The 11,201-nt window shown below is 44.0% G+C and overlaps 1 protein-coding gene across 1 annotated transcript in view; it reads left to right on the top strand.

Moving 5' to 3' along the window:
• Positions 1 to 299: 299 nt before the first annotated feature.
• Positions 300 to 11,201, top strand: part of LOC144762162 (uncharacterized) — a 29,763-nt gene continuing 18,861 nt past the window's right edge. The window contains exon 1 of the mRNA XM_078647322.1: positions 300 to 496. The gene's annotated coding sequence lies outside the window, so the exon portion shown is untranslated. The remainder of the gene's footprint in view (positions 497 to 11,201) is intronic.

Below are 11,201 nucleotides of genomic sequence, written 5' to 3'. Positions count from 1 at the left end.
CGCTTATAAAATCACAAAAATGTTGCATATCTGCACATGCGCAGAGCCTACACCACAAGTGTATGTGCAGGTCTGCGCATGCTCGGTGCTTCCTACACGTAGGCGGACGCGCATGGCTACAGGTTCTAAGAGTAATTCCGGGGCCAGTCTACGCATGCTTTGAGTGAAGTGTCCCCTAAGTCTGCGCATGATCCGAGTGTCTATGCACAGTCCGGTCAGTTTGCGCATGCTTAGAGTATAGCGTCTACTTGTCTGCGCATGCTCCGAGTATCTATGCACAGTCTGCGCATGCTCCGAGCGACAGACACTTATCGGACGCCACATCCGGGTGGAGGGGACAAAGCGGGGCCTGCCCGGCGCGGTCCACCCTCGGCTGCTCTCTGGCTGAGGCCGTGCCGTGACTCGACCTGGAGGCCTCGCTTCACCTGCGCCGCCCGCAAGGGACTCCGAGGCTAGCAGCGTGACCTTGAATCACCCAGAGGTCAGGGACCATCAGGTCGGTGTCACTTGTTCCTGCGCACATTAAATAAATACAAATTAAAAAAATGAGTCGGGGGGGCGGGTTGCCCGGACAGAACCATTTTTTTGCCAGCTGTCACCACAGATTTCATGAAATTCAGCTCATGTCCCGGTTTTTAGAGCGGGTCGGCTGAAAACAGTGGGAGGTATCTTTTTAAGTTTTGCAATGCTACTGACTTTACAAATTGCATTTTATGTATGTTCTTACTGCCTCCTCTGTAATTCTCTGCTAAGGAGCACTGTCATTCTGTGCGCTGGGTTGAAGTAAAACTGTAGCCCTTCTTCTATTTTTGGGAAATGTCCCGGTTTTTGGCTTCAACATTCTGGTCAGCCTGCCTACAACATCCACAATTAAACGCTAGGGTTCCATGAATAGCTATACAACCTTAAGCACACACAAATTATATCCTCAGTTGTGCAGTTAATCTTCATATTTTGATTTTCATTCTTGATCGACATTGAATCTTTATTGTTCTTTGCCCACTGCCAACATGTGTTTTGTTATTTTGCACATCTTGCCCCACGACTCAGTCAGGGCTAGGAATCAAACCTAAATCTATATTTTATATAAGGCTAACTTTTGCCCTACAGTGTATAACATCATCATCTGACTTTGTGTGTTTATTTCCATGGCAATAACATTGAAACCCGTGCACCATTAATGAGTGAACATGGATTCGGTACATACAACCTATTTATTTATTTATTAGAAAGTTTTGTATAGCGCGAACAAGACCCGTGGGTATCAGAGCGCTTAACATATAGGCGTATGCGAAAGACATATATATCAAACAGTTATATGGGCATCGGAACGAATAACATATGAAGGCGTAGGAGAAAGACATATATATCAAACAGTTATACAGACAACAAATATGAGGTAGATGATAAGAGGTAGATGATAAATATAGTCAATGGTGGCTATACTTCTATCACAAGTAAAAATGTGTAAGCAAGTATGAATGGTTGGGTCATTAACATTTCGTGACTAATCTATTCTAGGTAAACATATATATCAAACAGTTATACGGACAGCAAATATGAGGTAGATGATAAGAGGTAGATGATAAATAAAGTCAGAGGTGGAAATTTTCTATCAAAGATAGAATGTGTAAACAAGTATGATATTTAGGTCATTGTCAGTTCGTGACTGGTCTATTGTAGGTAGTGTATTTCTTCATCAGAAAGCTCTTTACTTCTCGCTTAAATGATGCCACATTTTGGATCTTCCTGATGGTAGGAGGAATTGAGTTCCATATTCTGGGGGCAGCTCCTGAGAACGCTCTGTCATAAGTTTTTTTCTTGTGGAAAAAGGCTGGCCGTAGTAGAAATTCTTCAGTACTCCTCGCTGGTCGATTCCCTCCCGATAGCTGGATTTTCTTCGCTAGGTATCCTGGGGTGTTGTGGTGAAGCGCTTTATGGGTGATACAAGCTATCTTCATTTGGATTCTTGCTTCATAGGGTAGCCAACTTAAAGCTTTCCAGTGTGGCAATATATGGTCGTATTTCCTGGATCCCGTGATAATTCTTGCCGCAGCGTTTAGACATGCTTTCAATTGTGCTGTGGACATTTTTGGTAAGCCCGCTAAGGTGGTGCAGCCATATTCAATCCTAGAGATAACTAAGGATTGGATAGCCAATTTGAGATCCGCCTCTGAGATGAATGGTTTCAGTTTTCTTAAGTAGTTCAGGTGGAATCGAGCATTCTTGGCCATTGAGTTGATGTGGGCTTTCATGTCTAAATTCTCGTCCAGAGTGATTCCTACAGATTTCGCTGACTTGATTAATGTTGGGGTGCAGTTTAGCGCAGTCACCACTTTCGTCCACTCCTTTATTTCCGTACGGCTCCTTGCTGGTGAGATTAGTAGGAACTCCGTTTTGTTGGCGTTAAGCTTCAGTTGGTTGGTAGTTAACCATTGCAGAGCCATTTTTAAAGCCTTGTTCACTCGTTCCAAGTCTTTTAGGGAAGAGATCTTTAGATATATTTGCGTGTCATCTGCATACATGTGATACGATATCTGTGCTTTTTGGAGAATTTCTGTAAGCGGCTCAACGTAAAGGTTAAACAGATCTGGGGATAACGTTGATCCTTGAGGGACTCCGATTGAAATAGGGCATGGAGGTGAAAGTGACTGGTTGACCATGAATCGTTGTGATCTGTTCTGTAGAAAAGAGATGAACCATTTCAGCACAATTCCTGACAGACCCATCCTGTCCCGTAACCTGGACAATAATGCTTCGTGATTTACGGTGTCGAAGGCCGACGACAGATCGAGGAGAATCAGTAGGCATGCTTTGTTTTGGTCAAGTGCCTGTAGCGCATCGTCAACAATATGGAGGATCGCTGTTTCAGTACTGTGCCCTGCTCTGAATCCTGATTGGCATTCATCAAGCAATGAGAACTTGGTGATGTGTTGGCTTAGTTGGTTCTGTACGCATTTTTCTATTAGTTTGGCCAGTAGCGGGATGTTGGTCACTGGGCGAAAGTTGTTTGGGTCTGATCTATCTGCTGTGGGTTTTTTGATTATGGGGGCAACTTGACCTGTTTTTAGGCAGTCAGGGAGGATCCCTTGTGATAGTGAGGCATTTATAATTTCGGTCCATATTGGAATCAAAACGTGATAGATTTCTTTTACACATTTTGCGGGAAGGGGATCTTGATAGTGATTGTTTGGTTTTATTTTGGAAAGCGTTTTGGCGATACTGTGCTGCTCATATAGTTCGAACGTATCCCAACTTGCCTCATTTTTTGTTATGGTACTCTCCGTTGTAACGGCGGCAGGCATTTGATCAGTGGGAATGTTTGTCACGGCGTCTTTGAGCTCTGCTTCTAGTGATTTCGCCTTCTCTGTGAAAAATGTAGAAAATTCTTCACAATTTAGGGGTGTTTTTGAGTTCTCAAGGGCAGATTTGGCTAATTTGTTTGATTGTTGCTTTAGGATTTCAAAGAGTTTTCGTGGTCTGTTTTTGGCACTATCCAGTTCAGACCGTATGAATTCCTGTTTTGATTTGATGATCATTTTATTATATTGGCCTCTAATTTTTCTGAGTGCTTTCAGCTCTGGGGATGAAGGGTGTTGTCTCCATTTTCTTTCGGCCATTCTCAATTTCCGCCTTTCTTCATTTAGCGATTCATTAAACCAAGGATTTTTTGTCTTCTCCGAGATATTTTTCAGTTTTAATGGCATGGTGTTATTGACAATAGTTTCGACCGTTGTTATATAATGTTCGGTCAGTTCGTTTACGTTCTGCAGGTTGTTATGAGGTTTTAGGTCTCTTTCACAGCTTTCCACTAGTAGCTCTAAGTTTGCATCTCTTGTGTCTCTAACCCATTTTTTGGTCTTGAGGGGTTGTCTGGTTGTGCCTTTTTCCATTATAGGTATCGTGAATGTTATGGCATGATGATCCGACCAGTCGCATGGTGTTATAGAGAGGATTGCTGTATCTTTGTTTCGCGCAATAATCCAGTCTAACGTCGCTCCTTTCGAATGTGTGGGTTGTGTGCATAGTTGAGTAAGGTTCAGTTCAGCAAGGAAATCTTTCAGCGATTTGACCAGTTTGTCGTTGTGGTCCTCCCAATGTAAGTTGAAGTCGCCAAGAAATATATTATTGACGCCGTCATTAGAGTTGGTCGTTATGATCTCCATTAGCTCCTCTGTAAACTTTTCGCTGTCTCCTGGTGGATGGTAAAAAGAATGGAGGTTGAATCTTTGTCTGGTAGCTGTTCTGAGATTAAGACCTAGGTATTCGCTTGATTCTAGGGGGTCGGCTTGGATTTGTTTGACCTCAATATCGGATCTGTGAATGCAGGCTATGCCTCCTCCTAACTTTATGGGTCTATCGAGTCTCAAAATGTCAATTGGGGTGGTACTAGGAGATCCATGATAGGGGATGAGGATTCCGTAAGCCATGTTTCAGTAAGGACTGCTAAATCAATGTCCTTGTTGATGATGAGGTCAGCTATATCCGACGCATGTTTCGTTGCCGACCGACAGTTGAGTAGTAGACATGTCAGCGGTTTTTCTTTGTTGCTGACGTTTCCATTCTTATTCTCTGTGGCTGTTAATTGTACCTGTTGTAGATTGTGAGGGTTAGATGTTCTATCATTCTTTCTCGTTGTTCTGTTTGAGTCGAGTGGTACTGTTTCGATTCTTTCCTCTCTCTCGTGTTCCGGTATTTCATACGATCGGGTTAAGGCCAGAGTTTCCTCCTTTGATAAAGGTTTTGCCCTATTCGGTCTGTTGTCATTGTGTTTCAACTGCCAGAACGTTTCGTTACTCTTTCTTTGTGAGCGGTGTATCACGTTTTGGATGTGCGTGACCTTGGAGTGAATGCTCGTCATCGTCTCCTCGATTTTATCCATTGCCTGTGAGGCATTTATAGTGATTTGTGCCATCTTGTTTACAAGTTTCTGGAGCATATTAATATCTTTCCTGTTCTGGTGTGATTTCTTAGGGTAGGCAGATCTATTGTTCCGGAGTTTGTATTTTGTTCTTCTCTTTATTGGATCTGTTCTTTTTTCCGTATCCCTTTCATTTGTAACCTCTGTTTGATTGTTCCTTCCGTTACTATTGGGGGTGTCGTCATTGCTCGCTCCGTTATGTGTTGTCATGGGTGCGTTTGTGGGTGAAGGTCTGCATGGTGTTGGTGTTATACTCAAGGGAGGTGTAGGGGGGCTGATATCTTCTCCCTCGTCCACTTCTTGGTTGTCATGGGGCATTATTCTCGAGCTCGATGTATGTTCTACCAGGGAGGCTTCTTCGTTCCTGAGCGAGGACGGCTCTTCTCTTTGGGGTCGGTTCTGTTCATTGTTTGTCTGATTGATAAATCTCTCCGTTCTTTCTGTCGTGTTCTCAGATTTGGACCTTGCTATCTCAGGTCTGTCTTCTCGTATCGAGTTTTGAGCGTGGTGTCCCCTATATCTAATGACTCCACTGTTGTTATCATTAGTGACAGGAGTGTCTCCTGGTGGGATCTGGTGTAGTTGGTGTCTTGGGTCTTCTAATGAGTCTTTCATTATTTGGAATATCTTGGCAAATTTCTCCAGTTCTCTGTTTGCTGCTTGTATCAATACTATACCCGATTTGTAGATGGTGATACTTAGTTCTGCTCTGCATCTGTATGAAGGTGAAGTCATCATTTTTATGCCATGAGGGATGTTTGTAGTCGTTTTTATGGCAAGCATCCTTGAGAAGGTGTTGCGCCATTTTGTTGTTTTGTTCGTGTAGAATATGAGATCATTCATTGAAGCGTCATTAGTTATATTGAAATATAGGTCCGTAAATAGTATATCTTGGTTTTTTCTCAGGGTGTCGTGTTTAAACTTTTTAGCTGCATTCTTAGATAGATTAGGTGGGTATTTTATAGTCTGAGCTTTCAAGCCAACCGTCTCTTGGTATCGCCCGCTCATACTAGCTTTGTGTGACACGTCTTCAAGTGACTCTTTCCTCAGCTTGCTTCAGGGTATAAATGTAGCAAGTCTTCAAGTGACTCTTTCCTCCGCTTGTTTCCGGGTAAGAATGCTGCTTATGATGCTTTGTTCCCCTTCTGTGCTTACTTTCTGAATCTAGTCTTGTTTTATATAAAAGTTTGCTGTGTGAAAATTTCAACTCAGTTTACTCCTGGTATCCTTTTTGTCAATTATAATTCCAGCTGGTCACAGTTAGAGAACTCTTAGCTCTCTCGTTATCTTCTAAGTTGTATTGTCATTGGGTTGTGAAATATAGCCCCAGATAGTGTAAGATGGCTGCTGTCGGGCTGGTTCTTGTGGGAGCAGAGAAGACTTTCTCTCTTTCCACTACTGTGGAAAAGTAAATTTTGCCATGTTCTGTGTCCCTACGTGTCATCCATCATATGTTATGTGTGCATGATTAAATATGCATATGTACTCCCCATGTCTGATTAATGACGCAATTGTAGTTGTGTCCCCCTCTAGTATGCTAGTTTCCAGTCCTCGTGAATAATACGAATATCAGGCCTATGTAAAGCTACGTTGCCACGTTTCTCAGTGTGCACGTTATTCCATTATAAAGTCCCCGTTTCTAGGCCTCAAAAGGGCCCGGACACCAGATTCAGCTCCTGTCTCCTGAAGCCTCGCTGAGGAGCGATACAGCCCCCACCTGTATCCTCGACCCTTCACTTACTTCCTGCCTCGCAGTGCCCGGCCCAGCCTGGCTCAGTCTCTGAGTCTGCCAAGAGTATGTTATAGTTCCAGTTATCAGTTCAGTCCTCCTTCTCTGCATTCCTAAGCTACTGAACTGCATCAATAGTTTCCGTCATTGTCTAGCCTTCACGTCTCCACGTTAGAGAAATACTGCATTTAATGGTCATTTCATATTCTTCATCACGCACTACATGTAGAATAATGCATGGTCCAGTCTTAGAATCAAGTTAGCCTTTCCCCTCCTAACTTCTAGTTCATATCAACATGTTCCCTAAACATCAGATACTAGATAGGGTTTAGGTACATGTCGCTCCGACCCTCCAGACTTCAGTCTCTGCTCCTAGCACAGAGTTCATAGCCCCCAGTTTCTCCTAGTGATACGTCATTGCTAGTTTGCGCGCACCATCAGGTTAGAGGTCCCGGCTCCTTAGGTAGCCCCCTCCATGGTTTCCGCCCCATTCATGACATATTCTGTTACGTTTGCATCACATGTCTATGTATACGCCCCGTTACACCTCTTTTCGCCCTTATCTTTCGCGACTGCTACGCGTCACACCTTCTGCTCCACCCACTGCTACGCCTACTGCAATGTAATGCTATGTGTTTGCGTTATGTATATATGCTCATGTATTGTTATTAAAAGTTAGCGCGCTCATCCCAGATCCAGCCCCAGCAGCTGCTGGGCCCTGTCACCCTGTCATCCTATTCCTATGCAGGTTGTCCTGTTCCTGTCCTTATGCTGTATTAAACCTGCAAAACTCCTACTACCTCGAATCTTGACTCTTATTTATTGAGCTATCTGTTATGATATATGTCTAGTCAAAAATAGGGTATTATTTATTTATTTACCACATAATGGCGCCCGAATAGGGACTTGCCCTTTCCCCACGCGTCGGTGAAGCCACGCCGACCCCCTGACCCTCTGCAGTCGTGACGGAACTCTTCTGCGCAGTGGCAGATATTTCTGCTCAAGTATCCCTCAGGCCCACGGAGGAGACGGAGGAGGCGGTCCAGCATCCAGACGAGACGGTGGAGGAACGCGGCGAGTCCCGACCAGAGCCCAAGCCAAGAGTCCAAGGTCCGAGGTATCCGGAGGTCCACCCGTAACTGAAGTCCGAAGTCCGAAGTTCGTCGTCCGTCGTCGTAGCAGTCCAGTCCAGTCTGAGGCTTTCCGTTCTTGCTGCCCGGTGAGTACCGTTACTGGGGTGGTATCTAGACAGGGTCAATTTAATTGACTCTGGTCTGTGGGTTGGTGGTACACAGTCCCACAAACGAAGTGTCCACTTCGGTGGATGCGGGTCCTGACGTGTCTCTTTATGAGACCGGTAAGTTTCGTACTGTTTCAGCAGTGCATCTAGTTTCTGTTCTAGTCAGTTTCTGTTCTCGAGAAAATTTATGTGTTCTGTTCTCAATATTTCCAGGTAGTATTCTGTTCGAACTGTTATTTTAAATGTTTTTCATGTATTTTAATGTCGTGGTATGAATGGGGAATAAGTATCGTGTTCATTGTGTATTGTATTGTGTCTAGATTACAGTTCAGTCATGCCCATATTTTCCAAGTTACGTCAGTTAAAAACTAGAAAGGGTCTGCTGGAAGCAGCAGTTCCCGTCCCGCCCAGGGACAGTCCAGGTCACTTTATGTATCAGAAACATGGCATAAGTGCCATATTGTATCTAGACTTATGGGTGGAGTATACCAAACAGTTAGAAGAAAAGTATAGATGGCCCGTATCGGGTACATGGGATGCCGAATGCATCATGCGAGTAGAAGAAGCATTATGGAAAAAGAAAGCCAGACAGTCACAGAAAGATGCCATCGAGTTATGGCGCAAAGAAGCTCATAAAAGAACTGAAAAAGAAATCAGAAAGTCAGAATTAAGTAGAGAATCCTTAGAGCGAGCCCAAGAAAAAGAATTAATCGAGATAGGTGAACAAGTCAAAGCCGAACAGTCAGACAGACAGAGGCATGCCCTTATTAAGGGTATGTATCCTCTTCTTGACGAGGGCTTGCCAAAAGCGACCCCGGAGGCATCCAGTAATTTCCCGCCACCATTAGTTCCGACCAAGCTACGTCACAAACCGACCGCAGCTGATATTTTTATTTCGTCCTATCTGGACGACACAGTCCCTGAATATGCAAATCCTGTTCGCGCTCCGCCAGTCCCTGTAAATCAGGCACATCCTGCTCCTCCAGACACCGGGGCACCCCATGCAGTACCTGCTACGGTACCCCCGGTCCAGCCAGCATTTCAATTTCCCGCTCCGCCACGAAGAATATCAGTCGACGATTCTAGTCTAGGGGCCGCAGGAGGAGGTCCTCCTCAAACCCCGCCGCCACGCAAGCGTTTATCAGCACTCGAATTACATGCTCAAGCATCACAGCGTACTCCCAAGAGTAATAAGTCTGTTGCAGAAATCAGGCAAGCCCTTGGCGAATGTGCCTATGACCCAGTCCCAGGCGAGAATAATATGGTTTTATATTCAGTACGCGTAAGGAGGGTGACCGAGTATCTAGTCACCCTACCCAATATGAAAGAAGATCTAGACAGAATATATCGTTTCATCCGTACAGGGGATGATCTAGAAAGTATTAGTGATGCCATGTCTCAAAGGAAAGCTGAGATCCAGCGTATGATATTAAAGTTTTTAATTAACTGTCTAATAAGAGAACAAGATTACCCGTCTAAAGATCCGGCCGAAATGAAAACCCTGACAAAGTGGAGTGATAATATAGCCGAGGGCAAGCACAATACCATTAGTGCCATGGAGAGTATGTACAAGAAAATCCGTAGAGAAATAATAAAGATACACGAACAACGTAAAGCAGCACAAGTAAGCGAGAAAGAAAGTAACTCTGATACTGAAGAGGTAGAGGACGAGAATTCCGCCAGAATAGCGTATGTAGGAAAATCTAGATTTCCAGATCGCCATTTACGCCTAGAACACAAGTCAATTTTCCATCATTCAGCACCAGAACAAGGTTCCCTAGAACAAGTATTCCAAGTTACCGATCACATTCTGAAATCACGAATCGGTTACAGTGAGTTAAGTACCATGCATGAACAAGAACTAGCCCGATCAGCAGTCCGATGGATTACTGATTCTACCACTTTTCCAGACGAAATAGTGGCACAAATGTTTCTGAAACTGCCCCCAGCCGAGCAACGACTGGTGGGTATGTATATGATTCAGCACCTCATTACTTTGTATGAGGGTCAACACTCTGATCCAGGTCCGTTACATGATATCCTGAACGAGTTACTCCAGTATAGATGGAGAGGTTTAGGTACCGATTTAATTAGTGTCATTCTAGAACAGCGCCACAAATATAGAACGTTTCTGAACCCGCATTTTGTTCATGTCTCACCCCCAGAAAGTAAACCATTTTACATGGAAAGACAGAACCCGTTACGAGAAGTGCATCCAGTTAAGACAGAGGACGGTGAAATGCAACGAGTGTTTGTTTACACCCCGATTACAAAGATGGAACTCCTCGAAATGAAGAAATTAATTCCCTGTCATGACAAAGATCCAGCAGGGTTCCATAGAGAATTGAAAGACATGCTCCGTATGGGAGAATACACTTACCCAGATATCATTAAAATGTTAAAGGTCCTGTTGCCCGCAGGGGTGTATGAAAAGCTAAAGGAAAAAGAATGGGAGGTGGGAGAGAAAAAGATCGATTGGGCAGTTCTAGAAGCTGAAGACAAGGCACGAGTACCAGGTACTGGTCTAGGAGAGAAATGTAAAGAATTACCAGAATTATTGATTCAAGTTTTACCCAGATTATTGACAACGAGAAAAGAAGACTGGGATGCAATCTCAGCCTGTAAACAGAAGCAAGATGAGGATATTAGTGATTTTTATTCTAGATTTGAAAAATGTTTCAGCATCAACAGTGGCCTCAAGACAAGTAGTGAGTCATACCCTCATCTTTTTGTTACTAAATTAGTCGAGAATTCAAGCCCACAAGTTAAGAATCGAGTTTTGAAAGTCGAAAGTACCTGGCAAGCTAATACTCCGTCCCAAATGCTCCAGATGCTCCAGTACCACCAGAATAGAATCAGGGAAGAGCAAGAACACGAGAGAAAACGTATGAAAGACACGAAAATGAAAGTACTAGTTGCACAATCCGTTCCTCAAGACAGTCAGAAGAGGGGTCCGAATCAAGCCAGTCATCCTGCGGCTCCCGTTAAAGGGAATTGCAATTATTGTAAACAGCCAGGTCATTTTATAAATGAGTGTGCAGTTCTGAAACACAACATAGCTACTGGTAAGACTAAAGAAAGACCACGTCCGCCTAGACAAGAACAAGTTTCACAGATTCCTCAGCCACAGAATGCACCACAGACAGTTACAGTGCCGCAGCCTATTGCTGCAACACAGCATGTTACATCGCAGATGTACCAGTATGCACAGTCGGAATATCCAGAATATCAGCAGTATTCATGAAACAGCCTAGAGAGGGAGGTAGGCTTGCCTCTCATCGAGATACCTGTAGATCAAGAAGGTCCCTATG

The sequence above is a fragment of the Lissotriton helveticus genome, chromosome 6 (genome assembly GCF_964261635.1).
Source record: "Lissotriton helveticus chromosome 6, aLisHel1.1, whole genome shotgun sequence".
In the NCBI taxonomy this organism is placed as follows: Eukaryota; Metazoa; Chordata; class Amphibia; order Caudata; family Salamandridae; genus Lissotriton; species Lissotriton helveticus.
Note: the sequence above shows the minus strand (reverse complement) of the source record. Positions and strands in the feature narration are given on the sequence as shown.